The 23,784-nt window shown below is 37.8% G+C and overlaps 1 long non-coding RNA gene across 1 annotated transcript; it reads right to left on the reverse strand.

The window, feature by feature from the left end:
• Nucleotides 1-9,357: 9,357 nt before the first annotated feature.
• On the reverse strand, nt 9,358-21,218 carry LOC136886305 (uncharacterized). The gene is made up of 2 exons (XR_010861764.2): nt 10,307-21,218; nt 9,358-10,261 (listed from the first exon to the last, which is right to left on the reverse strand). It is a non-coding gene; the product is annotated as an uncharacterized lncRNA (long non-coding RNA).
• Nucleotides 21,219-23,784: the final 2,566 nt, after the last annotated feature.

Raw genomic sequence — 23,784 nt, forward strand, 5'->3', positions numbered from 1 at the left:
ATGCTTCGAGAAAGGAGACGCCTGCAGAGTCCTTTCAAAAGCGAATACTCTCGGTGCACCGTCCAAATCTTTCTCATAATGCCGAAGGCCTCCACTAAGGTAGCAGGGCGATGGAGACAGCGAATGACACACACTCTGGACAATGTGCGCCCAGCTCTTCCCAGATTCGTTCCCTGTGCGGTGATAGTGAGACCCCAATGCAGTAACGTCACTCGCCGTCCAGTCCAGGCTCTGCTGCTCCTTCCCATGACTTATGACAAAATGGCTGACACGGAGACTTTCTGAGTCATAATATATTAAGAGCTGGATGTGCAGCACACGTAGTACGATAGTTGCAGAGTGTTTCCCGACGGGATGTTTAAATTATTCTCTACAAAATCTATTGCTTTGATATCTATGTTTATGACTGATTCTCTGTAATCATTCTTGATTATTATTCATTGAGGCACACTATTGCTAGATGTACGTTTTCATTTCTCACTCTTCAGATAGTTATTGCTATGTTTGGTGGTTTGAAATCCTAAACATCAACAGAGACGTGCCCCTGTATTCTCAGCTATTTATTATCAGATGATACTTTTTTATTATGGCAGGAATTCCTGGATGACCTAACGAGATGTATACGATAGCTCTCATGACTTCCATTTATCTTATAGCCCTTTCCTTGGTTGAAGTTTCCAGTTTGCCTGAAAATTTTCTGAAACTAGTCAACAGGAGGGCAAATAGATTTATTACTTCAACTGTCATGAAAATTCTCCAAGGAGTAGGAGGAAAAATTCTTTTCATCTACTGAATCTTTATTCAACAATTGTGTTGTTGAATACATAACAAATTAGTTTTGCACACTGATGTACTCGAGAAAAATTTGTGGATCTGTCTAAGAAAAGTGCCTGAATGGAGAAATCCTGAGGGTTTAGTTGACCTCTTTTTGAACTGTGATATGTTTAAATGAGAATGTGTTATTTGATGAATATTTCCATGCGAGAAATATCATACAACAGAACACTCAGGACTATAAGAAACACTGGGTAGCAATATTCTCACACTATTTCCAAGAGTTTGTGTTGAGTGTATTCCTGGGACAATTGTATCTGTTCGGTCTTATGAAAATGTACTGTCTGAGGAAAATGATTATCTCAAGGTAGATACTTTAAAAGGCTATACTAGTTGTTAAGAGCATCCATGGCTCAGGCAGCAGCGCGCCGTCCTCTCACCGCTGCATACCGTGGTTCAAATCCCGGTCACTCCATGTGAGATTTGTGCTGGACAAAGCGGAGGCGGGACAGGTTTTTCTCCGGGTACTCCGGTTTTCCCTGCCATCTTTCATTCCAGCAACACTCTCCACTATCATTTCATTTCATCTGTCAGTCATTAATCATTGCTCCAGAGGAGTGCAACAGGCCTCGGCAGCCGGCAAAATTCCTATCCTTGCCGCAAGTTGGGGGCTCATTCATTCCATCCCTGACCCGGTCATTGACCGGAAAACAGGTTGTAGCTTTTCATTTTTTTCACTAGTTGTTAAAACACAGCTCGGTCAGATGTGTTCAGAATGTTAAGATTATCATATGAGAAACCATGAGCTCCTGAAGCAAATCCACAGTAAAATATGAAACTGAGTACAAAATGCAAAAGTATATTTTTCTGCGAAATTACAATTTTATGAGACATTCTTGAATATACAAAAAAAGTGTGTACATTGTCTGTATTATAGCCTACTTACAGTCAACTTTAAATCTGAAGGCTGGCACAGGTTCCAACTTTTCTTTAAGTAGTTTGGATTTCTGTGTAGCACAGGTATGTGGCTTACCTGCTGTTACCTGCTCTTTGCTGTTATCTGGAGTTCTGAACACAAGCAGCAGGTACTGCATCTGGCGACTGAGCTATTTCAACATGATAGTAAATATTGGTTGCATCTACGACACATTGTGAATACAAAGATGGTTCGAGATAAAGTCACCACTGAATGAGCAGAAATCTACAGTAATAATTTGTGCTAAACTTCACACAGGTGTGTACAATTCAGAAATATTTTATTGCCTTGAATACAGATGTCTTTTTTTACCTTTCTTTTTTCTTTTTACAATTTGCTTTACATCACACCGACACAGATAGGTCTTATGGCGACGATGGTATAGGAAAGGCACAGGAGTGGGAAGGAAGGGGTTGACACAGATAGGTCTTATGGTGACGACGAGATACGGAAGGCATAGGAGTGGGAAGCGGCCGTGGCCATTAATTAAGGTACAACCCCAGCATTTACCTGGTGTGAAAATGGGAAACCATGGAAACTATTTTCAGGGATGCCGACAGTAGGGTTCGAATGCACTATCACATGGATGCGAGCTCACACCCGCGCGCTCCTAACCGCATGGCCAACTTGCCCGGTAATACAGATCTTTAAACGCATGTACTCTAGATATATTTTGTTAGAAAGCATGTCCATATCAATTGATATGTTTGTTAAAGTTTACAATTTTATAAATTCTTTTAATAATTTTTCTGAATTTAAACTGTAAAAATCTGAAAATCCAGTACTTGATAAACAATCCAATTCTCCATTTGAAAATATAACTTTCATCATAAAATGCCAACATTAATAATGCTAGAAAATGCATGTTTGATGTTTAAAATAATGAATTCTCAGTTTGAAAAGGCCAAAACCTACCATCTATAGTAAAACTTTGTAATGCGCCTTTTTGGTAGTCCGACTCATTGGCTCATTTACAAATAACTTTCTTTGGCAATAAAGAAAAGGTGTCGGAAATTCAGTCGAGTACCTTGGCTGTTGTGGAGACTTAATTTTACTACTTAACAACTTCTATATAATCCCAATCCTTATACGTGAAATATTTTTAATTATATCATACAGTATTTGATATGTACAACATCCAAAGACATTGGAAAATTTCAAATTCATACCTCAAACGGTTTGGAGGGATGAATAATTTTGTCATAAGTCATCATCCCACAGCCGAAACCCCTTAGAGGTATATTATTTTAAGACCACTTTTTGTTTAAAATCCAAGATATATAGGAGCAACTGTCGTGAAATTTCAAACTAGTACGTCATATGGTTCCAGAGAAATGAATATTTATGTTGTCAAGATCTCAACCCCTAGTTGAAATGAAATGTCGTATGGCTTTTATTGCCGGGATATCCCAGGACGGGTTCGGCTCGCCAGATGCAGGTCTTTCTATTTGACACCCTTAGGTGGCCTGCGCGTCGTGATGAGGATGAAATGATGATGAAGACAACACATACACCCAGCCCCCGTGCAGTAGGAATTAACCAATTAAGGTTAAAATCCCCGACCTGGCCGGGAATCGAACCCAGGACCCTCTGAACCGAAGGCCAGTACGCTGACCGTTCACCCCTAGTTAATGCCCCCTCTTAGGGGTGTATGTTTGAACCCCACTGTCGGTAGCCCTGAAGATTGTTTTCCGTGATTTCCCATTTTCACACCAGGCAAATGCTGGGGCTGTACCTTAATTAAGGCCATGGCCACTTCCTTCCCACTCCCATCCCTTTCCTCTCCCATCATCGCCATAAGACCTATCTCTATCGATGCAACGTAAAGTAACTTCTTGCGGTCTCAGGGGCGTATTGTTTATGACTACTTTTTATTCAAAATCTAAGGCATATAAACAACCATTATGTGAAATTTCAAGCCCATGTGTCAAATGGTTGGAGAGAAATGAATATGTATGTTGTTAGCCCCTCCCCCCAGTCAAAAACCCTTCGGGCTTACTATTTTAAAACTATGTTTTATTGAAAGTCTAAGACATACAGGGGGAACCATCATGTTAAATTTCAAACTTGTATGTCAAACGATTTCGGAGAAAATGGAATATATTTGTTTTCAGGTATTAATCCCCATTTTACCCTTAAGGGCTGAATTTATTTCTAAACTGGTCTTATTTTAAGATCTAGTACATAAAAAAGCAATCAATGAGTGCAATTTCAACTTTGGTCATTGGTTTCGGAGGATCGTATTATAGCTTTGTGTTTTACCCTTTGGGGTGGAAGTCTTTGAAACCCCTCCTTAGTGAGCACCTATTGCCTTTGATATATGTAGATATGTACCAATTTTCACGTCTGTAATGTATTCTGTTTTAGAAATATATATATCCTCATAAAGAGAATTCACCTCCTTCACTCCCCCTAAGCGGATTTTCATAGGAAAAAAATACGTGTTTCTTTACTTTTAAAGGAGATTCTAAATAACAATTTTCATATCTGTAACACCTCCAGTTTTTGAGATATAAGTATTCCCATAGAAGTAATTCAGCTCCTTTTTATCCACCTACCCCCTTAAATGGATTAAAAAAAAAAAAAAAAATAAGTGCTTACTTTTAAAGAAGATTGCAAATACCAATTTTCACGTTTGTAATGTCTTCAGTTTTTGAGATATACTGTAAATTTACTTGTACTTCACTTCTTTTTACTTCCCGTAAGTGGATTTTCCAAAAACAAGAAATACGCGTTTCTTTATTTTTAAAGGAGATTCCGAATACCGATTTTAATGCTTGTAATATCTTCAGTTTTTAATGTATAAGCATCCTCATAGAAAGAACTGAACCCCAGCTTTTTTATCTCCCCCCCCCCACAAGAGGATTTTCAGAAAACAGAAAATACGCGTTTCTTTATTTTACACGGAAATTCCAACTACCAATTTTTACGTCTCTAAACTGTACAGTTTTTGAGATACAGATATAATCATTTAAATAAATCACCCCCTTTGCAATGGAATATCCAAAAATCATCTCTTCGTGAGCACCTACACTGTAACATAAATGTATCCCCAAAATTTAATTTCTTTCTGTCCAGCAGTTATTGCTCAGTGATGATGAATCAGTCAGGACATGTTATTTTATATATATATATATAGATTACAAGAGAAGCAGACCCGGCCAACAGCTGGAAACTGCAGATGATGATGATGATGATTATATTACAAGATGCTGACGAGAGAGTAAAATATTACTACTGAATTAATGAGAGAGTATGACCATTTTTATACAACCTGTTTAGCATTTTATTAGTGAAAATTTCTTCACATTTCCTGAAACCTTTTCCGAACAGAAAAATAAATACAATTAACATCATGCAACTTAATATTGCAGGAGTGTGCGCGTTTTGTTTAGTAATGTATGAAAAATATGGCTTTGAATCTGTATCCTCCGAATGGAAGTATGTGCTACATCATTTGTGTGCTTCTGGGAGAGTAATCATAGTTTAATGAACAATGAAAAGAAATTGTTTTACGTTGTGCCGACACAGATAGGTCTTATGGCGATGGTGGGATAGGAACGGCCTGGGAGTGGGAGTGAAGTGGCCGTGGCCTTAATTAAGGTACAGCCCCAGCATTTCCTGGTGTGAAAATGGGAAACAACGGAAATCCATCTTCAGGGCTGCCGACAGTGGGGCTCGAACCCACTATCTCCCGGATGCAACTTCACAGCTGCGCGCCCCTACTGAACAATTTAATGGATTTATTCATCAGCTGCAATATAACATTAAGGTGTAGGCTCCTGAATGTAAATCTTCTAATAAAAAAATAATTATTAATAACTGTAAGGTTTCTGCTACCTTGACACCATCCAGGCTGTTTGCACGTCAGTTTCAAAGTTCTGTTTTACTATACCAGAAGGCAGAGAAACAGATCTCTGTTGGTTGGTTTATTTATAGCCGAGTTATAATTTTGTCGATAAACACCAAATGTGTCAACAGAAGTCTTTTACATGCTGACATATGACATGATGAGCCAAATGGACTTTCTTTCACCCTTCAAAAATCTGACTACTTCTGCTGGGTTTGAACCTGTGATCTTGGGATCCGGAGATCCAATATTCTACCACAGGGAGATGTTAAGTCTTCTGAAGTGATGACACTCTCCACCAGGTTGCAGCACCATAGCTGATGCTCCTAGTCCTAGCAGTGTCACTGAGAACTGTATGATGACAGTTTACAATGTTGCAAGAATTTTCACACCCTCTCTATTATATTTCTTATTCATATATAGTGCAGATAAGAAAATAATTATAATATAATTCTTCTACAAGTACACACATTTCAGTCTTTATCCTCTGCACCAATACTGATGCTGTCAAAATAAACATTATCAGGATGGATATGTATTTGTCTGGCCAGTTAATGTGCTATGGTAATGGAGTAAACCATACAGTCAGTGTCTCCACGCCAAGTGTTGGGCGGCGGTAAATAGCCTGACCCACTATAAGGACCAACGACTAAGGGCGGAGGAGTCCTTATAGAAGGGAAATGGGCCCTCAGCGGAGGAAATGCCACTGAAACCCCATATCAGCAGTAGCGTCAGTACTCCAGGGGAGCGGCTACAAAAGGCGTCTGTTCTCCATGTTAGGAGCAGCCTACAAGTTTCGACTGGCAGTAGCTCTAAAATGCTTTTGGGAGTGGCAAACCAATTGTAATAAAAGCCTATATGATAAGTGTACTGAAGCCTCGGAACATGCAAGGGCGTTCCCCACAAGCGACGTGCAATTCTTGTGATGCTGGGAGAAATGTGTGAAATGGGCGACCAGCATCCAAATACATCAAGATAGCGAACATCAATGTAGTGACACTAACAGGGAAAGTGGAAGAAATTGTAGATTTTATGGTTGACAAAGATGTAGCATTGCGGGGAATCAGTGAGAACAAATGCAAAGGAAAAGGTTAGAGGAAACTAAAGAAATGATACACCTTATACTATAGTGGAGGAAGAGAAGCCAAAAATGGTGTAGATCTCATAATTAGAAAAGACCTAAAGGAATACCTAGAATTGGTGGAAAACATAAATGACAGGTTGATTAAGATCTGATTGAGACTTGAAACTGGTGTTGCAGATAAAATTCAAGGGTATTCTCTACAAACAGGAAATACAGATACAGATCTAGAGGAATACCTTGAATATCTGGAAGGCCATATACAGGACAAACAAGTTGTGGTCAGCGGAGACATGAATGCCCAAGGAGGTCAGGAAAGAAAAGGAGATGAGATTATAGGTCCATTTGGATATGGGAAAAGAAACAAGGGTGGAGATATTTTGGTAGACTTTTGTAGAAGAAATGAGCTGATCATTGGTAACACATGGTTTTGAAAGAAAAGCAGTAGAAGATAAGATATAGTTGGGATAACAAAATCAAAACATTCTGGTCGAGAAAGGTAACAGGAAAATGTTGGTAGACATAACAGCCCTCCCAAGTGAATCTTTCGAAGGAGATCACAAGTTGTGATAGCTAAGTTAAGATAGGAAAGGTAAAAGATGACAGATTAGGCAGAGAAAGCTAAGGGTGTGGAAATTGCAGGAGAAGGAATTAAATGAAGAGTTCCAGACACACATTAAAACAAGTATACTTGAGGAAGAAATCGGAAGGGTTGAAGAAGAATGGGCATACTTTAAAAAGACCTGTGAAAGAATATCAGGCAGGAAGAAAGATCAAGAAACGTCCTGGTGGAATGACAGGGTAAAAGATATAGTTAAAAGGAAGAAACAAGCTTGGAAAAGATGGCTGAGAAACAGAGCAACAGAATACAAAACAGAATACAGGCACTGCAAGGAGGTTCAAGAAGAGAAAAAGAAATGCTGGCAAAAATTCACTGAATCTTCACTCTTCAAAGTGATATGGAGAGAAAATGCTGTTCCAAAAGAGTGGATGAAAGGGGTCATGATACCAATTTTCTAGAAAGGAGAGAGGAAGTAATGTGAAATTTACAGAGCAGTAACACTGATACCTCACACAGCCGAGATCCTTGAAAGAATCTTGGATAGACGAATAAGAGACAGAGTAGAGGGAAAATTGGCAGAACACCAGTATGGATTCAGAAGAGGCAGGTCCACATTTGACCGAATATTTACATTGTGTCAAATGATGAAAAGATATTGGGAGTATGGAAAAGACTGTAGTAACGTTTCTAGATACAGAAAAGGCATACGACAGTGTCCCAAGGAATTTCGTATGCAAAACATTGACAGAGGCAGAGATTGGGAATGAAACAATGCAGATGGTAATAGCATTGTATCAAAATTGTGAAAGCTGTGTTAGAACCAAAGTGGGTCAAAATGAATGGTTCAGAGTTGAGACAGGCTTAAGATAGGGAAGTGTATTGTCTCCCTTGCTCTTCATTATCATGGATACAATTCTACATAATATCAAGAAGATGATGGACAAGCAAGTGATGACATTGTAGTTTGGAGAGATAATGAAGAGGAAGTACAGACACAAGTTGATTTATGGAATGAGGAGATAAGAAATTTTGGAATGAAGATTAGTACTGTGAATAGTAAGACTTTGATCATGACAAGAGGTAGTCCGACGCGGCTGAATGGTCAGCGTACTGGCCTTCGGTTCAGAGGGCCCCGGGTTTGATTCCTGGGCGGGTCGGGGATTTTAACCTTAATTGGTTAATTCCAATGGCCCGGGGGCTGGGTGTTTGTGCTGTCCCCAACATCCCTGCAACTCACACACCACACAAAACACTATCCTCCACCACAATAACACGCAGTTACGTACAATGGCAGATGCCGCCCACCCTCATCGGAGGGTCTGCCTTACAAGGGCTGCACTCGGCTAGATATAGCCACACAAAACTATTACTACTTTCATTATGACAAGAGGTAACAGAAAATCCAGGGGAATGATAAAAATAGGAAATGAACCTCTTGAAGTAGTGAAAATTTTTAAATATTTGGGTAGCGTGATATCACAAGATGGAAATTTGGATGGAGAAACTGATTTAAGAATACAGCATTCTGCAAGTTTCTACCAGGGTGTGAGAGACGTTGTATGGAACAAAGATGTGCCAATGAAGTGCAAGAAGGTTTAATACTCGTCCTATTATAAACCTATACCGACCTATGCTTTAGCAGCCTGGACGTAAAGGAGAACCAAAGTAAGATACAAGCAGCTGAAATTAGGTTCTTGAGGAGCATACAGGGAAATTCAGGATGAGATAGAATACGAAATGAGGAAATAAGGAGAAGCGTGGCAGTGTGTAAACGTCAAGAAGAGATTGATATAGTAAAGCAAAAAATGGTTTGGACACAAGATGAGAATGCCAGGAGAGAGAATACCAAAGAGAACATTCTTGCATACAGAGACTGCAAAGAGGCCTAGGGGACGTCCTAGAATGAGATGGAGGAGCTCTGTTGTGGCTGTATTGCAAATATAGGAGTTGACAGCAATAAAGTACTAGAAGAGGAATGGTGGAAAGATCTAGTACGGTGGAGGGCTTTGGTACACTACCCTACCCAGAGAGAATCTGGAAAAGGGAATGGATGAAGAAGGAAGAAGAAGAAGGATGGATATGTATGGGAAAATAATATATTACAAAATGCAAAATATATTAGACAAGATTTATTTAAATAAATGTATAGTGTATATAACTCAAGCAGCTGTGATTTCATTAATGCTAACAATATACATATAAAAACAACAACATACAAGGCCGTAAGTAATATGCATACTAACCAGTAAAAACACAGATCAAACAGAGATTACATGTTGAATGATATCCAAGCCACTAAGAATGGACGGTGCAAAACACTGTGGCGGTTAACTATCAGTATCATCCTTTTCTGTGTTTGTGTGTCAGTCGCAAGTTAACCAGTACCACAAAACAAAGGAAAATATTTAACAGATAAACACTTCATAAATAAAGGTACATATAAACTCTTAATAAAATAAACAATGGAGCACATTAGGCTATTTTTTCAAATATTAAAATTGCTACAATTTCCAAACACTTTAAAATGCTTTTCGTTTATAATTTCTTGATAGGAAGACTAGGATATTCTGTTTGTAATAATTCCTTCTAAATTTTCTTAACACTATTGAAACAAAAAATATAAAATATAAATCTGCAAAAAAAAGTTAGAATGCACACAGTGCAAATAAAACACAACAGGAGAATTACAAACAAAATGTCCAAGAGTACAACCCAAAATTTTTTTTTTTTGGTCACTGTAACAAAATACATAGAGCAAGAATAAGTGAAAGAGAGCTGGAGATTTGGGTGCGGTGATACAGTTGATGATAAAGCAGCAATCTAAGCTCTTATATATTTATCCCTGTGGAACTGAAGTCTGTAGATATACTCAGCATGAATATACATCATCACGCTTAGAAGGAAAGAGATACAACTGAAATAAACAGCCCTTGAAGGGCCTTGGCCTACCAAGCGACCGCTGCTCAGCCCCAAGGCCTGCAGATTAAGAGGTGCCGTGTGGTGAGCACGACAAATCATCTCAGCCGTTATTCTTGGTTTTTGAGACCGGGCCCGCTATCTCACTGTCAGATAGCTCCTCAATTCTAATCACGTAGGCTGAGTGGACCTCGAACCAGCCCTCAGGTCCACGTAAAAATCCCTGACCTGGCTGGGAATCGAACCCAGGGCCTCCAGGTAATTGGCAGGCACGCTACCACGGGGCCGGCTTGAGTGGAGGATGATCACTGATATTTTGAATATGAGAACTTTGTGCTAGGCCAGTGCCTATTGATCTCCATATTTCTGCCACAGATCTAAATGACAGTTTTGTGAAAAAGATGTTAACAAGTGACCTTTATCTTGAATCTCACAGAGTATTTATTGTCTTATATCTAGCAACATAACTAAAATTCAGTGATGTGAACTGACACTCGTAATATATGCCTTCAAAATGAGAACGACAATGGTTAATTTTTCCCTTCATTACTTATATACAAGCTGAACATTCTACCCAGTACAAATGACATATGCATATTACAGTAAAACCTCGTTAAGATGTTTCTTCAGGGGAAAAGGAAAAAGAATGTGTTAAGCGAGAAAATGTATGAATACACAAATAAAAACTATCCAACAGGGATATGGAAACACCAGATATGATTTTTTCTGATATAAGGGGATTTTACGTTGTATATCTGCAGGTATAGTGGAAACTCTATGAGAAGAGAGTATTAAAGGTGTGAAAAACATGAGAGAACAAATATGAAAACTTATTCCTCTGGGGCTTATGAATAAAATAACAATAGTGCACTGAAATTGTAAAAAACACCAAACAACAAATATGAAAACATTCGAACAGGGCTCATAAAAATATCAAAGTACTAATGCAGATCACACTCTTTCTAAAACAAACGTTAGAAGAAGCCTTTTATTTCAGACCAGTGGGTTAATAAATAATATTTTTCTGGTCACACACTTAAGACAATGAATTGGAGGTTATACACGGCCATGTGAGACTGCAACAGAATGACTTTGGCCACCATTTTAAATTGAACAAAAATTCGACCAAGACTGATTTGAGTTATCAAGTTGAACTGGAAGGTGCGAGTTTCAACATTCGCGCCAACTCTGCGTGTTTACAGTCAATTAGCTGACAGACTAATTTTATCTTCATTAGTAAAGAATTTCACGACTTTTTCTGTATCTATAATTAGGCTATCACAAGACAAATATGCATCATGCTGGTCAACACCACCCAAGTATGTTCCAGATGTAGGCTATCACGCGAAAAATATTTGCTACCCTTCACTGTACAACTAAACATGAAATACATTTTTAACTTCTGAATGGAGAGCGAAATACAAGCACAAACAGGCTCACTGTGTTATTCTGCAGTTTCACTGTCAAGCAGCAAGCAAAACAAAGCATTTCTGAGGCTAATGGCTTGCTCCCCGAAGGTGCAATTTATCCTGTGAAGTTCAAGAATTCACGACCTTTTCCCGTTATCACGCAACTGCGGCGAAGGCTCTTTACTGAAGTTGAAATCACAGTCCTTCCACAAGGGATGACAAATAACATTTTCAGGGCTAGGAACAATACGATCATACTAAACGGTAATAGCGAAAATTCGTGACGTGATAAGCGAGGTATTTTTTATATAGATTTAATACAATGAGAATCGGAACTTCGAATTTACGATGTGCTAAGTGGGAAAACATGTTAATGAGGAACGCACTAACGAGGTTTCAATGTAATTACACACTAAGAAGCCTTTCAACATAATCTTTAAGCATCTGTGAAACTATCCCTTTTAATTCCTTTCCTTCTTGCAATTTATTGTGTAAATATATATGACTGAAATGCCAATAATAATCATTAAAACAATTTACAAGGCAATCTGAAAATACAGCAACACTTTTAATGTAAGACTTCACAACACAAAATGACCACAGTCGTAGCATAACGATCAGCGCTATCAGTTGCTGTCCTCGGTGGCCTGAGTTTGATTACCAATACTGCCAGAGATTTAAGAATGGTAAGACGGCTGGTACATGGCTAACATAGTACATGCAGCTCATCTCCACTGGGCGTGTGCCTGAAAATAGCTAGCTGTACCAGCTTGGGACAAGGACACAAGTTTACTTACAACCCAACATAATAGAAGTTCTATAACCTTTATGACTTTTCTTCCGTTTGTGTATTACCAGTTATAATTTCTAATACACTTCATTCTCTGAAAGTAATAACTGCATATTTTAAGTAACAGAGATTATGATTTTATACCGGCTCCTCTGTTTCATCTTGCCTATTTGAACTTCCCCGAGCATCTCAAGCTTTCTTTTGACCAGATGATAAAAGGTTCGTGAATCTTAGGGACTAATTTTCACACTCTTCAAGACCCTTCTGTCTTTTGCTGATACGTTAATTTCTTTTATGATTAAAGATTTTAGAAGGGATGATCATCTTGTAATACCACTTAAAATGAGAGAGAGAGAGAGAGAGAGAGAATTTCTTCAGTAGCACATTAAAAAAAAAAAAAAAATTATTTGCTTTACATCACACCGACACAGATAAAGGAAGCGGCCATGGTGTTAATTAAGGTACAGCCCCAGCATTTGCCTGGTGTGAAAATGGGAAACCACAGAAAACCATCTTCAGGGCTGCCGACAGTGGGGTTCGAACCCACTATCTCCCGAATACTGGCCGCAATTAAGCGACTGCAGCTATCGAGCTAGGTAGTAGCACATTTTATTGCCCTAAAAACCAGTCAACAGTATTTAATAAAACAAAACTGAAATAATGTTTCATAACCTATTATTGTAGTATGGGATTACTGAAGGGACTGTTAAGGCAGAGATGAATCTTTTGAGAATATGAGTTTCAAAAATATTGAGGACAATTTATACTCTCATTTCCTTTAACAATGATAATTTCAATAAAAATAGTCTTAATACATCAGTAGGAAAATCAGGAATAACACTTCAGATTTGATAATTTTCTTTAGGTAGCGCACACATTGTTGGGGGAAAGCTTTAATTGAAAATGAAAATCCACAACCTGATTCCAGTCATTCGAACAGGTCAGGATTGTAATGAATGAAGCCCCAACTTAGCGGTGAGGATAGGAATTGTGCTGGCTGCCTGTTTCACTCCTCTGGGGCAACGATTAATAACTGACAGATGGAATGAAATGATATTGGAGAGTATTGCTGGAATGAAAGATGTCAGGGAAAACTGGAGTACCCGGAGAATAACCTGTCAACCGTACCATATCATTTAATGGTACGTTTGCCTTTTCTGAAGTCTTCACGTTCCTAGCGAACTCTTGTATGTATGAAATATTACTCTTTCCCATCATGTGTTACCACTATGTAATCTTTCCTTATTCCGGTAGATAGCATCTCATACGTTAGCATAGGTCAAAGCATTTCTTTTCTGCCCCGTCTTGTTGGGTTATCTTTCTGGTGGGTTGTGTGGGGACTTTTTGACTTGAGAAGATGGAAGGATTGGATTTCCAAGTCGCCTTCGTGGCATATAAAAGATATTTTAACAGATTGAAGATGTCTGTACACATCTCGGCCTTTCGAGAATGTGAATTGCTTATATAATTGAGGTATTTAGTTTTCTTTAATTTTCTCTTGGTTTTATTATTGCTTCGTTTTGTGCTCACCATGGTTGGGTTAGAAAGGCTTCCCTCATTACGTGTTTTTCTAATTTATTCGTGTGTTGACTTTGATTTTCCTTTACTGATCCACTATGTTTATTATGAGAATAGAAGGTAACACAAATTCATGTGTGTGGGTACGTGATTGTTTTCTGTGTGCCGGCAGAGACCTTTACTCATGTCGCTTCATTAACATTCCGCTTGAGCTCATGTTGTATTATTTTATCGCGTGTTTTGTATAATTCATTTTCACTTTGTAGACCTGGTATGAATTCAAGCTAACTACGCGATTTGCCTGCTTCTGTGTGTTTTGGTGTTGGAGACACTCCGTCTCTTTTGATGGACCGCTTTCTGGTTCCTATTGTCTGAGCTCTAGAGCGGTTGTTTATTTTGTTATGTGCTGTGCATTGACGTTCTTATACGTCCCTTTATTTCTGCGACCTAACCCCTTGGTCTCTGTGTGAGCGTGGATGGTTCTGACGCTTGATTCGCGATACCTTTTGTGCCTAATTTATTTATTGCTCGTTTCACATTGCCGTCATTGGCTTTCTTTACCTATTTTCTAGTTTAATATGTTTTATTCTCTGCGGGTTGCCTTTCCATATTTTTTTTGTTGTTTGGCATGAAACCATGGTAACTTCCCCTTTTCTCTTTGCATTTATTTTATGAGCTAGGTGCACCCTCCCTCTTCTCCCGTTTTAAGCTCTTTTACTTAAGGATATTATATTCTCGGGGGACGTGATTTTATTGTTGAGAGTTTTATGTCTTATCTGGGGAATTGTAAGGGAGAATGTTATGATTAGGTGCTGTTACTCCCTAAACTTATGACTGTTTAGACCCGATGTGCTACAAAGGAATGTTTTGTACCCACCTGAATTCATATTCTTCAATTAATTAATATAGATGTCAAGTCCTTATTCCAAACTTTTCGTCATGTCTTTTATGAAGGTAAGCGTGTGTGAAGGTGCTGTAATCAATGAGTCTGGTGTATTTTGATTACGGGCCACATATTATTAATGTTAGCTATCTGATTTTTGGCCCCCTTGTTTTACCTATGCAACCTTTTTTTTTTTTTTTTAAATTTCCTCCCCATAATAAATTTAAGTTCTTGCCCTTATTACTGTTCTATTTTCACTTCTTTGCGTCTCTTATATGTTTGTTGTCTGTAAGAGGCCCAGGTCCAGTTCCAGGCAGTTTTTTTGCTAGTTTTGACCAAATCCACCGCACTGGGTCTTTGTCGTGTTCGTAGTGTCAGTTCACCTGTCCTGCCTCCATTTTGTCCAGCACAAATCTCACATGGCGTGACCGGGATTTGAACCACGGAACCCAGTGAGAGGCTGGTGCGATACCACCTGAGCAATGGAGGCTCTATGGGAAAGCTTTAATTAATATGCAATAATGTTCAGTAAAACTAGGCAGCACCCCTAATCAGATATAGGAAATAGCATGTTTTTATGTTCAAGTATCTGGTGCGACTACTTACATCTTAATGGTGCCTTCATAACTGAAATCATTATTTAGGCCTACAAAAGTATGAAATCAGCATGTAACAGATGAGGAAGAAGACGAGGCACATTCCACTGGGATAAACTCACATAATCTATGACCAGTATATAAAAAAAAATGCTGTTAACAGAAGTTATAACTGGTGTGATATGAAATCACATAGGTAAACTAATCACTCAAAATTCTGAATTGTCACTCAATTATAAAATGTATTACTAATCATTCTGAATAATAAGAAATTCAATTCTATTTTATCCACCTACAAACTTCAGGAACTGTTTCTGATAAATAACATATGGGCAATGTTTTTCTAGAGCAATGAAAATGAACTATGGATTCAAGAACTATGAAGTCTGTTAAGTACACTCTGATATATTAGATTATGGTATGTACTGGTATTTTATAGAATGCTTTAAGTACTGAGGCGATCAACTCTATCAATATTGGGGGGGGGGGAGGGGGGACAACTTAATAACATGATTATACACAGTATGAAAGAAAGAAACTCTTATTATTATACAAAATTATGAAAAAAATCTTTCTGTTAAGTAGCACATCAAGTATTGTAATTCTTAACATATGGCAAAGAACGGGCAGATACCAAAGGGAGACAAGAATCTATGACATACCTTACATGATATAAGCCAGTGAATGTCAAGGAACATTTCAATTATTCCCTGCAATAGTATGTAAATTCTAACATAATCTTGTTGGTTCTTATCTTTCGACTATGTTACGTCTGATGAGCAGCATCTCGGTGCTAATTCAATACATTAAGTACCATATTATTACTTCCAGGCTAATTATAAGAAATTTTCTTCAGTAATTTTATGCTGTAAGAGAACCTCTGATTAAATACTGGAATTACATTTTATACCAGAAAACAGGTTTAATAACCATCCTCACAACTGTCGCAATAATGTATTTTATCACAGATATTGGCATTATATTACGTTGCACACTATAAATCAAAATAGATTTTTAAGAAATGACATAATATAGAGAAATGCAATCAATGATTCTGCCAGTAAAATCTGAACATGACAGACAATGAGAATAGTTTTCTAGTTGCTCTTTTGCAATATGCATGGAACTGAATTTGGTATAGGGAAATTACATTCCAGTGTCTAGTAAAAACATGGGCAAGAGTAAGACAGTCTTTAATAGTTTTCTGCTACCAGCAGGGTCAGAAAGCATTTGTGTCTCTGCTGCCAATACCTCTGTGCCACTTTACAGACAAACATTGAAAAGGATTCAGATATTCCTCTGAAACCTTCTCATATCATAATTCTAACACAAGTTCTAGATCTCACAGCCAAAATAAATATTTAATAAAAAAGTACAAAAATAAGTCAGTGCTAATTCAGTACAGTAAGTAATCATTACTTTTAAAATCATAATTTAACTACTAAGAAATCAATTAGTAAGAGAAAACACAAATATAAAATTGACCCAGTCAATTAATTAGTGTTTTGTTACATTAATGCTTGTATTCAACAAATAAAATTCTTCATTCTTCAAATTAAATATTCATAGCATAGTGATGTACAGAAGTGATACAAATGAGAAAAAGTTACACACTGATATGCGTTACAAAGTCCTCCTTAAGTGGAATATATTCTATGTGACTACTCACACTTACAACGTACCTATTTATTGATGATCATTATTGAACACAGTTCTAGAACAAAATATAATTTTTTTTTCATGTTAGACTATGACTTGTGGTCATAAGTTCTGCCAAAAACACTGACAATATACTGAAGTTTCATTTATTATAAAGTGCATCCAATTCAATAATTGTAAGGTAAAATAACAATGATCAGATGAAAAGTAGTGCACTAGAAGGTGAACATACAACTCACTGATATCAAAGTGCGTGCATATATGCTAAACAGTCTACATGGCAAGAATTATACATACACTGGATATCTCATGTAAGCGTCATCAGGCACCTCTACTTGTGTTTCAGAAGATATTTTCAATTTCGTTTTTGTGCAGTGTTGGTAGAGTCAGCTCAAACAAAGACTGTTCATACGTAATGCAACATCCAGTGTCAACAGAAAATGCAGTTTTGGTTCTTGCTGCAAACAAAATATTGTTTAAAGTGTAATTTTATGTGCCCAACCGACAGAGCAGCCTCAAATTTGTCTATTGCAATATTCTGTTCAAGGATATTTAATGACAGCAACAGCATAACAAGAATAATAATCTATATTTCCAGTAGCAGTTGTGTGAGGCTGCTGTATGATAGCATGGAGAGAGCACTACACGGCAGCGTGACCATGAAAGCTTTAATGTCATCGTGTATATATATGTTCTTGAAAGAAATATCATATCAGTCTTAATTTGAGGCTGCTCTATTGATTCGGCACAAAAAAATTACACTTTAAACCAACATTTAGATTGCAGTGAGAACATAAGCAATGTTGACAATAAAGGTACAGGATAAGCAGTTTTTGTTTGGGTCAAACCTACTTACAAATCACAAAACAAAATTGAAAATATCTTCCAAAACATTGGAGAAAAGGCATCTGGCAATTCTTAGGTGAGACACCTGCTATACTTCCATAGATACATTGCAACCGGTGCATGCAATTAGTGAAGTATACAACATAACATTGCTTGCATATGATGTATTGTTACAATATGAAAAGTCACAGATGATAAAACAATGCCTACTTTCTGCTTGTGTTGCACTACTCAAAACAATACTCCTAACACTAAATTGGTGAGTTTTGATTCATTTTGTGAAGTAAATTTCTGACAAAAAGATATTCAAGATGGCTGATACTTGGTGTTCCAAATATTCACCTCCAGCTATTAAAAGCAGGAATTTCTCAAGAAAACATAAGGTGAACTTCAACAAATGGTAGACAATGCATGAAATATTGCAAGGAACAGTGGCAAAAAGTATTCTAACCAGGTAAGTTTTTGCTGAAGAAAGGCCTTCATTAAAAGTAAGTAAAAGAATGGGGTCATTTTGTGATTTGTATACATTATTTTGTTCCTGACAGATGGCTTAAAATCAATTTCATACAAATGACTAATTATGGTGTAAATCTAGTCTTGGATCTAAGTAATGTTGTAACATTGTAATGTTGCACACTGTTCTACAGTACACACCAATTTCATGCACATTCATTTTAAAAGAACAATTATTAAAGATATGTTATTGCCTTCTTATTATGTGAACTTTTTCTTTTAGGAATGAGTTTGCTCTGACATGTTCCAGACTTGAATGCAGATTGCTGGATGTTGCTATGAAGATGAAAGTGTAGTACAACATATAACATCCAACATATTTGCAGTAATATATTTATATAAGCTTTAGTAGGAAGCTTGATTCACACCCAACTTTATTCTGTTGCAAGGATGATAAACCACTTCACTTCACAATAGGAATTTCGGAAAAAAATATCAAATCAAGTCAGTGAAATGTTACATTGGTTTTTACATGTACGTAAATGAAACCCACAACAGTTTTTTTTAAAATTTCTTCTCCTGAGAAAACTGTCAAAGTGCGACATCCAATATTCTTTCATGGAGGTCCCTAATTGTCATTTCTCTTCAATTCTTAAATTTTATTGGGGAGATGCGTGTGTAGTGTCCTTTTCGTTAGTAATGAAGGAAGTCTGATGTATGCCTTGTTCTATTCCCTGTATTATTTATGGTTTTATATATATATATATATATACAGAGTGAATAATTTGAAAGTTCAGAGCGGAGTGCCGAGGATTAGGCGCGCTGGGAAGCAGAGACAGCGAGCGCAGTGCCCACCATGACAAGCAGGCAGTCGGCTCAAAGAAGCGGCATGATTATGCTTATAGGAACTAAACGAAACTGAACTCACAGGCTACATAGATGCTCTGGACAAATAAGTAAATGAACAAATAAATAAATAAATCAACTAGGAAATTAAACTGAACTCGCCGGTAATAAAAAAATATATAAACAAATAAATAAACTACGAAATTAAACTGAACTCACCAGTATTTACAGACGATGCTGAAAGTGATTTCCTTCAGCTGCAATGCAAGCTTCACATCTTGTAATGAGATTTCGAAACACACTTTGTAGTTCATGGACACCCATAGAACGCATAATGTTCCTAATTTCAGTTTTTAATTCTTCTGCAGTTTGAGGATTATTCCTGTAAACTTTTCCTTTAAGATTTCCCCATAGATAAAAATCACATGTGCTTAAATCAGGTGAACAAGGGGGCCATAAGCCTTTACTGAAGATCTGATCATCATCGAACATTTCCCGTAACCGTCGCATAGAGCTACGCACAGTATGGGCCGTTGCACTATCCTGCTGGAAATACCCATACCTTTTCCCTTCTTCAGTCAGTTCAGCAAAAAATGCTTCCAGAATGTTGTGAATATAACGGTCAGAAGTAATTGTATCCTGAAAAAATATCGGACTGATAGTTCGTCAGGCACTGATAGCGCACCACACACCCACCTTCACATCGTGCAGAGGTCTCGGCTGTAAAATGTGCGGGTTGTCTGTATGCCAGATTCTATTATTCTGTGAATTGACATATCCACTCAAATGAAACCAGGCTTCGTCGCTCATAAAAAGAAAGTTCGGATCCACAGTACCGTCGTTGACACTATTCATTAGCCAATTGCAAAATCGTATTCTTGAATTGAAATCTGTAGGCAGTATGTTATGGACAGAATGAGTCCGATAAGATCATAAATATAACAATTTTGTTGCATTATGTGCTGAAGAAGGTGAAATACCACTTTCCTGAGCTACTCTCCGAAGCAAATTATGTGGACTGACCTGGAGTCTTGCCTGTATATCTTCCAACCTCTCCCGTGTGAGAGCTGTCCTTCGCTTCTTTTTCTTATTGCTTACGGAACCAGTACTAAGCCACTTGTAAACGAGCTGATGCACGTAGCATTTTGATGATAGTCGCACCAGGAAATTATCTACGGAATTTTTGAAGGCACCTTTTAACTGGTTTCTTCTTCTTGTGCAAATAACACTCGACCAAAAATATTTTTTGCTCTATAGTGTATTTAACCATCGTGATTATAACCTCACAACACACCTTAAAAGTCCACCTGAACAAAGGGACAGAGTGCTAAACAGCTGCACGCTGGCAGTGAACACTTCTCATCTCGCCAGTGTTGACAGAAGCCATATGGCGCTCGGGACTTCCCACGGCATGCGATGAGAAGCCTGAACACTTAAATTATTCTCCCTGTATATACAGTAAAACCTCGTTAATTCGAAGTCGTTGGGACTCAAAAATCGGACTTCGAATTACGTGATTTCGAATTAACCGCCAATTCGCAATTCAGAAGTATCAACCCTTGCCGCGTTACAAAATATTCTAAGGCCCGTTACAGCATGCATTTAACCTTGATTCACAGTTTATACCTTTCAAATGCCATAAAAAAAGAACTATTTCCAAAATGTATCCAAGAAGGTGCATTCACAGTATTCAAATAATACACTCGGATATCTCACTGGTAAACATAACCTCACGCAACGAAAGAAAGAAAAAAAAAAAAAAAAAGCACAATTCAAAGACGAGGAGAAATCTATGCTCGCTCCCATGTGCAAGTGCTTTATTAATTGGATTACTATACTGTATGCATTTTAGATGCCTTGTATTTACACAGAAAGTACCCGATGACCTTAAAATCGAACTTTCCTATGATTCTATCCTTGTACGATTTCCCGCCATGGCACTTCTCTCGTACTTCAGAAATGTAAACACTTGCCGCGTCACGAAGTATTCTAAGATCCATTAATACATGCAATCACCTCGATTCACAGTTTAAACTTTTCAAATGCTATGGAAAAAACTATTTCCAAAATGTATCCAACAAGGTGCATTTACAATGTTCAAATAATGCACTTGGATAAATCACTGACAAACATAACCTCACGCAATGAAAGAAAAAAAATCGCACAATTCAAAGACGAGGATAAATTATGCCGGTTCCCCTGTGCAAATGCATTATTTTTTGGATTTCATTACTGTTTGCATTTTTATTATAGATGCTTTGTACTGGCATGGAAAGTGCCGGACGCTCTTAAAACATCGTGTCTTATCGAAGTTTCCTATGACGAGGGAATAAAGTATCTCGCTTCCATGTGCATGGCAACGCACTACTATGACCCCCATCCCTCACACAGTACGATTCCCAGGCTGGCAATTTCTCCTTTAAAACAATAAGACTGTTTGGGCTCGCATTAAAATAAAGCAATGCAGTTTCACCGGCATGTCAATGTTGTACGGTGCCTACGAATTTATTATATTTGCCACGTTTTTCGTCAACTGTCGGCATCGCCAGTGTTTGCGGATTCTGTTTTCCCGCACACTGCATGTTGCGTGATATTACGGTGTTCCTTAAAAGGTTGAACAAACAAGAATTCCGATTTCATTCAACTTAGCAATCATGAAGCGCACTGTTGACCCACCAAAGTGAGTGTAAGTGCGGAAAGCTACCCCTCCACGTTCCGGAACGCGCGTTCTATTATGACGCGGAGCGGATAAATTTCGAGTTGAAATTACTCTGTAACATACTATTGTTTTAAAATGTAAAGGCAGTTTCGAATTAAAAGTCTGAATTTCGGTAATGGGGCCGACATTGTACTTCGAATTACGAATTATCCGTATTTCGAATTAAACAATTGAAATAACATGCAAAACTGTATCTCATGTTTCCGGGAACGAGAGCTTCTTCGAATTAGGCGGGATTTTGAATTAACCGATTTCGAATTATCGAGGTTCTACTGTATATAATAGTATACTACACTAAGAATCTCCACATCTCTAAACACAGAATAGGGTCAAACAAAATAATCATCCTGAAAAATTAGGAATACTCATTACGTCCCTTAAATTAACATACTTCACCGGAATGACTACTTTTCATCTGAACTTTTAAATCTCAATAAAGGAGAGAGAGAGAGAGAGAGAGAGAGAGAGAGAGAGAGAGACATCATTCATTAACAGTGTCCTGAACTGCCACACACAGAGGAAAATGCTTTTTAGCGTTCTAGTGAAGTTTTCAATAACAAATGCATCCCACACACACACACACACATAACATTCTAGTGAAGATACCCATCTTAGCCCCAATATGCTCCTAACACCATTTCAATGTGCAACAAGCGTTAAGTTTTGAATCCAACACCCAGTTTACTAAAATTCATCTCCAACTAATAACAGATATATTTTGGTACAGTAGTTGAAAAATCTGAAAAACATAACTACGCAAAACAGCCTTTCCTTGATTTTATAAATGTTACAGAAATCAGTGTATGAAATTTTTCAAAATAGTTTTACAAATGTCTACTCTCCTTCCTCAATCCATTTCCAAATACAAGGATTGATTCAAAATAGTCTGAACTAACAATCTAGACCATTCTTAAAAGTGACTACTTATCAAACTAGGTGCATTCTGCATTTCCTAGTAATGTTCTGAAACACACACGACAGAGTTGATCTAGATTATTCTCCTTACACAGTCTTCTAATAGGTAACAACTATAATTTATCATATCTGATTCTCTTCATCTTCTACTAGTGATACAATGAAATTTCACTACTGCAAATCTGTACCACTGATAACTATGCAGCTCAGCAAAGTAATGTGAAATGAGAGTTCAGATTAACCAATGTCAATGATAATTTTTGCTGTAAGTATCCCCATAGCATGTTTTAATAGTTTGGTTGATGTTCTTATAACCCAGAATAAAATATGTGATAGCCTTTTGGTTATCTGCCACGTAAAACGAGACTCTTCTGCTATTGGTTTTACGTCACAATGGCTCAGATGGTGATGATGGGATTGGGACAGGGCAAGGCTAGTTGTTTTACTTCGCACCGACACAGATATGTCTTACGGCGACGATGGGACAGGAAAGGGCTAGGACCGGGATGGAAGTGACCATATCCTTATTAAGGTACAGCCCCAGCATTTACCTGATGTAAAAATAGGGAACCATGGAGAAACACCCTTAAGACTATCGATAGTGGAGGACAAATCCATTATTTCCCAAATGTAGCTCACAGTTACACACTCCAACCTGTTCAGCCAACTTGTTCACCGAGAACTATAAGGAAGTAAACATTTTGCAAAAACCTTCGTCACAAGCAGGGAATGGATTTCTGTGTAAATACATATCTATTTAGGAAACTAAAATTAATTTTGAGGGCGAATCAAAAAGTAAGTTACACTAGCTCACCGTGAGAGCACGCTGTGTCGTGACCGTGGCCAATGCGGAATAAGCTTCAGTAACGGCTGAGACGTCCGATAGGAAGGTTGGTGTGGTATCTCGATGTGTTGTGTGTGCAGTGTAGGCTAAGCTCAATGGCGCGTCAACTGGGTGTTCACTCCAAACTGGAGGTGCATGCAACGATCA

This window comes from Anabrus simplex, chromosome 1, assembly GCF_040414725.1.
Source record: "Anabrus simplex isolate iqAnaSimp1 chromosome 1, ASM4041472v1, whole genome shotgun sequence".
Taxonomy (NCBI): domain Eukaryota; kingdom Metazoa; phylum Arthropoda; class Insecta; order Orthoptera; family Tettigoniidae; genus Anabrus; species Anabrus simplex.